Below are 5,000 nucleotides of genomic sequence, written 5' to 3' on the forward strand. Positions count from 1 at the left end.
TGTGCCTAGGGTTGTATTACAAGGTTTGGCTTTTTGTTTTCCATCCTATTGATGAAATTGAGTGCAGGTGCAGAGAGAACGCAGAGGATTGAAATGTTCAGGGAAAGGGTCTCACGCAGGAGCTCTAGACCAAAGGCACATTACTATGATTTATTAAAGTGCTTCATGCATGCAAAAGGAAACGTCCCTGGGTGGGCTTGAACCACCAACCTTTTGGTTAACAGCCGAACACGCTAACCGATTGCGCCACAGAGACTAGTGACAAAAGCACATCTCCTGAGACTCAACATATATCTTTATGTGTGCGCGCCTGCCTTGAGCTTGTGTTATATAAGGCGTCTTTATCCTATGCAGCATTTGTCATTTGCTTAGTGTCTTGTCACTGTTGGGTGTTATGATGCGCAGACTACTGTCTAATGGTGTTAGGGCCAGTATTACAACCAGTCCCAGTGTATGAGATACATGTATGACTTTTCTGTGGCCTTCTTAGCGTAGCTATCTGCTCCTCTGGTGGTGTTCTACCAGCCTGTCAGGCGTGTGTCTTGCCCATCCAATCTTCACTGTGGCATGTTAGACTTGTCTTCTCTGTGAGCGGAGTCTCCTTCCCAGAGCAGGTGCTTTCTCTGAACTCTTGCTTTGTAAGACTGCTGGGCAAGGCCCTCCCTAGCCCCTCACTCAGATAGATACATTTACCTGCAGAGCTCAGCTTTGGAGAAAGAGAGGGGGCAGAGAGCGCAAAGGGGAAGGCCCAAGGTGCACACCTTATTTTACATAAAAGCTCGGGCTCTTGGGAGGACAGGGACATGAGGGTTCTCAGGGAAAGCCATCACATTAGTATTGATGGCTGGGCCTTGAAACACAACAATCCCGGAATGGCCAGGCACAAAATGCCTGTGCAATAGGCCTGACCATAGGCTTCTGGAGGTCTTGCTCTCCAGAGGCCCCAGTGGTCTAAGCCCGACCAGGGCTGTGCCCGACCAGGGCTGTAGGCCGCGTTGGGAGCGCGTTAGGGACGCAGGGTGCAGAACTCTGCCCGTTTCACCCCAGCATTTCGGGGAGGACAGGGAATTTGGCAAAGACAGTGGGAAGGATTTTTAAGGAGGAGAGTTCAGTGACATGATCTGAAACACAATAGTGCTGGTGATCTGGAGGCTGCCTTCTATGAGCCACTTCTGTCGGGAGCAGCCTGCCATCATGCCCTGATAACCACAACACTAGTCCCAAGCCAGTGACCTCAGCAAATGCAAAAACATTCATACTTATAGTCTCCTGCATCTGATTCTTGCCATCATGTGAAACGTTGGCATTCCAATGTCTGTTGCACACACTTTGTTCATAGGTGTGCAATTTGAGTGCGTGCGCCTCATCACTGTCTTGGACAGAGCTCTGTCTCTAAGCTACACATGTGAAGCATTGGTGGTTCAGTGGTAGAATTCTCGCCTGCCACGCGGGAGGCCCGGGTTCGATTCCCGGCCAATGCAAGGCTGTGTTCTTTTGACTTTGCTTTCTAAATCAAATATGGGAACTCAGTGGGGCATAAAATGGGAAACAGTGACCCCCGACGTGATTTGAACACGGAACCGTCTGATCTGGAGTCAGACGCGCTACCGTTGCGCCACGAGGTCCTTGCTTTTGGAGTCACATCAGCAAATGTTGTGAGCCTTTTCATTTTTGCCCACCTCCTTATATGCCTAGGGTTGTATTACAAGGTTTGGCTTTTTGTTTTCCATCCTATTGATGAAATTGAGTGCAGGTGCAGAGAGAACGCAGAGGATTGAAATGTTCAGGGAAAGGGTCTCACGCAGGAGCTCTAGACCAAAGGCACATTACTATGATTTATTAAAGTGCTTCATGCATGCAAAAGGAAACGTCCCTGGGTGGGCTTGAACCACCAACCTTTCGGTTAACAGCCGAACGCGCTAACCGATTGCGCCACAGAGACTAGTGACAAAAGCACATCTCCTGAGACTCAACATATATCTTTATGTGTGCGCGCCTGCCTTGAGCTTGTGTTATATAAGGCGTCTTTATCCTACGCAGCATTTGCCATTTGCTTAGTGTCTTGTCACTGTTGGGTGTTATGATGCGCAGACTACTATCTAATAGTGTTAGGGCCAGTATTACAACCAGTCCCAGTGTATGAGATACATGTATGACTTTTCTGTGGCCTTCTTAGCGTAGCTATCTGCTCCTCTGGTGGTGTTCTACCAGCCTGTCAGGCGTGTGTCTTGCCCATCCAATCTTCACTGTGGCATGTTAGACTTGTCTTCTCTGTGAGCGGAGTCTCCTTCCCAGAGCAGGTGCTTTCTCTGAACTCTTGCTTTGTAAGACTGCTGGGCAAGGCCCTCCCTAGCCCCTCACTCAGATAGATACATTTACCTGCAGAGCTCAGCTTTGGAGAAAGAGAGGGGGCAGAGAGCGCAAAGGGGAAGGCCCAAGGTGCACACCTTATTTTACATAAAAGCTCGGGCTCTTGGGAGGACAGGGACATGAGGGTTCTCAGGGAAAGCCATCACATTAGTATTGATGGCTGGGCCTTGAAACACAACAATCCCGGAATGGCCAGGCACAAAATGCCTGTGCAATAGGCCTGACCATAGGCTTCTGGAGGTCTTGCTCTCCAGAGGCCCCAGTGGTCTAAGCCCGACCAGGGCTGTGCACGACCAGGGCTGTAGGCCACGTTAGGAGCACGTTAGGGACGCAGGGTGCAGAACTCTGCCCGTTTCACCCCAGCATTTCGGGGAGGACAGGGAATTTGGCAAAGACAGTGGGAAGGATTTTTAAGGAGGAGAGTTCAGTGACATGATCTGAAACACAATAGTGCTGGTGATCTGGAGGCTGCCTTCTATGAGCCACTTCTGTCGGGAGCAGCCTGCCATCATGCCCTGATAACCACAACACTAGTCCCAAGCCAGTGACCTCAGCAAATGCAAAAACATTCATACTTATAGTCTCCTGCATCTGATTCTTGCCATCATGTGAAACGTTGGCATTCCAATGTCTGTTGCACACACTTTGTTCATAGGTGTGCAATTTGAGTGCGTGCGCCTCATCACTGTCTTGGACAGAGCTCTGTCTCTAAGCTACACATGTGAAGCATTGGTGGTTCAGTGGTAGAATTCTCGCCTGCCACGCGGGAGGCCCGGGTTCGATTCCCGGCCAATGCAAGGCTGTGTTCTTTTGACTTTGCTTTCTAAATCAAATATGGGAACTCAGTGGGGCATAAATTGGGAAACAGTGACCCCCGACGTGATTTGAACACGCAACCTTCTGATCTGGAGTCAGACGCGCTACCGTTGCGCCACGAGGTCCTTGCTTTTGGAGTCACATCAGCAAATGTTGTGAGCCTTTTCATTTTTGCCCACCTCCTTATGTGCCTAGGGTTGTATTACAAGGTTTGGCTTTTTGTTTTCCATCCTATTGATGAAATTGAGTGCAGGTGCAGAGAGAACGCAGAGGATTGAAATGTTCAGGGAAAGGGTCTCACGCAGGAGCTCTAGACCAAAGGCACATTACTATGATTTATTAAAGTGCTTCATGCATGCAAAAGGAAACGTCCCTGGGTGGGCTTGAACCACCAACCTTTTGGTTAACGGCCGAACACGCTAACCGATTGCGCCACAGAGACTAGTGACAAAAGCACATCTCCTGAGACTCAACATATATCTTTATGTGTGCGCGCCTGCCTTGAGCTTGTGTTATATAAGGCGTCTTTATCCTATGCAGCATTTGTCATTTGCTTAGTGTCTTGTCACTGTTGGGTGTTATGATGCGCAGACTACTGTCTAATGGTGTTAGGGCCAGTATTACAACCAGTCCCAGTGTATGAGATACATGTATGACTTTTCTGTGGCCTTCTTAGCGTAGCTATCTGCTCCTCTGGTGGTGTTCTACCAGCCTGTCAGGCGTGTGTCTTGCCCATCCAATCTTCACTGTGGCATGTTAGACTTGTCTTCTCTGTGAGCGGAGTCTCCTTCCCAGAGCAGGTGCTTTCTCTGAACTCTTGCTTTGTAAGACTGCTGGGCAAGGCCCTCCCTAGCCCCTCACTCAGATAGATACATTTACCTGCAGAGCTCAGCTTTGGAGAAAGAGAGGGGGCAGAGAGCGCAAAGGGGAAGGCCCAAGGTGCACACCTTATTTTACATAAAAGCTCGGGCTCTTGGGAGGACAGGGACATGAGGGTTCTCAGGGAAAGCCATCACATTAGTATTGATGGCTGGGCCTTGAAACACAACAATCCCGGAATGGCCAGGCACAAAATGCCTGTGCAATAGGCCTGACCATAGGCTTCTGGAGGTCTTGCTCTCCAGAGGCCCCAGTGGTCTAAGCCCGACCAGGGCTGTGCCCGACCAGGGCTGTAGGCCGCGTTGGGAGCGCGTTAGGGACGCATAAAGGGACGCAGGGCGCAGAACTCTGCCCGTTTCACCCCAGCATTTCGGGGAGGACAGGGAATTTGGCAAAGACAGTGGGAAGGATTTTTAAGGAGGAGAGCTCAGTGACATGATCTGAAACACAATAGTGCTGGTGATCTGGAGGCTGCCTTCTATGAGCCACTTCTGTCGGGAGCAGCCTGCCATCATGCCCTGATAACCACAACACTAGTCCCAAGCCAGTGACCTCAGCAAATGCAAAAACATTCATACTTATAGTCTCCTGCATCTGATTCTTGCCATCATGTGAAACGTTGGCATTCCAATGTCTGTTGCACACACTTTGTTCATAGGTGTGCAATTTGAGTGCGTGCGCCTCATCACTGTCTTGGACAGAGCTCTGTCTCTAAGCTACACATGTGAAGCATTGGTGGTTCAGTGGTAGAATTCTCGCCTGCCACGCGGGAGGCCCGGGTTCGATTCCCGGCCAATGCAAGGCTGTGTTCTTTTGACTTTGCTTTCTAAATCAAATATGGGAACTCAGTGGGGCATAAAATGGGAAACAGTGACCCCGACGTGATTTGAACACGCAACCTTCTGATCTGGAGTCAGACGCGCTACCGTTGCGCC

At 49.9% G+C, this 5,000-nt stretch overlaps 9 non-coding genes across 9 annotated transcripts in view; 3 read left to right on the plus strand and 6 right to left on the minus strand.

Annotated features, from left to right (window-relative positions):
• Positions 1-182: 182 nt before the first annotated feature.
• TRNAN-GUU (transfer RNA asparagine (anticodon GUU)) lies at positions 183-256 on the minus strand. The gene has a single exon. It is a non-coding gene; the product is annotated as a tRNA-Asn (tRNA).
• Positions 257-1,410: 1,154 nt separating this feature from the next.
• Positions 1,411-1,481, plus strand: TRNAG-GCC (transfer RNA glycine (anticodon GCC)). The gene has a single exon. It is a non-coding gene; the product is annotated as a tRNA-Gly (tRNA).
• A 71-nt stretch (positions 1,482-1,552) lies between these two features.
• On the minus strand, positions 1,553-1,625 carry TRNAW-CCA (transfer RNA tryptophan (anticodon CCA)). The gene has a single exon. It is a non-coding gene; the product is annotated as a tRNA-Trp (tRNA).
• A 243-nt stretch (positions 1,626-1,868) lies between these two features.
• TRNAN-GUU (transfer RNA asparagine (anticodon GUU)) lies at positions 1,869-1,942 on the minus strand. Its single transcript has one exon. It is a non-coding gene; the product is annotated as a tRNA-Asn (tRNA).
• A 1,154-nt stretch (positions 1,943-3,096) lies between these two features.
• On the plus strand, positions 3,097-3,167 carry TRNAG-GCC (transfer RNA glycine (anticodon GCC)). Its single transcript has one exon. It is a non-coding gene; the product is annotated as a tRNA-Gly (tRNA).
• Positions 3,168-3,238: 71 nt separating this feature from the next.
• TRNAW-CCA (transfer RNA tryptophan (anticodon CCA)) lies at positions 3,239-3,311 on the minus strand. Its single transcript has one exon. It is a non-coding gene; the product is annotated as a tRNA-Trp (tRNA).
• A 243-nt stretch (positions 3,312-3,554) lies between these two features.
• TRNAN-GUU (transfer RNA asparagine (anticodon GUU)) lies at positions 3,555-3,628 on the minus strand. The gene has a single exon. It is a non-coding gene; the product is annotated as a tRNA-Asn (tRNA).
• Positions 3,629-4,794: 1,166 nt separating this feature from the next.
• TRNAG-GCC (transfer RNA glycine (anticodon GCC)) lies at positions 4,795-4,865 on the plus strand. Its single transcript has one exon. It is a non-coding gene; the product is annotated as a tRNA-Gly (tRNA).
• A 71-nt stretch (positions 4,866-4,936) lies between these two features.
• The window catches only part of TRNAW-CCA (transfer RNA tryptophan (anticodon CCA)), a 72-nt gene continuing 8 nt past the window's right edge, over positions 4,937-5,000 (minus strand). The window contains exon 1 of the tRNA in view: positions 4,937-5,000. This exon is cut by the window's right edge and continues 8 nt beyond it. This is a non-coding gene — a tRNA (tRNA-Trp).

This window comes from Triturus cristatus, chromosome 4_2 (assembly GCF_964204655.1).
Source record: "Triturus cristatus chromosome 4_2, aTriCri1.1, whole genome shotgun sequence".
Classification (NCBI taxonomy): domain Eukaryota; kingdom Metazoa; phylum Chordata; class Amphibia; order Caudata; family Salamandridae; genus Triturus; species Triturus cristatus.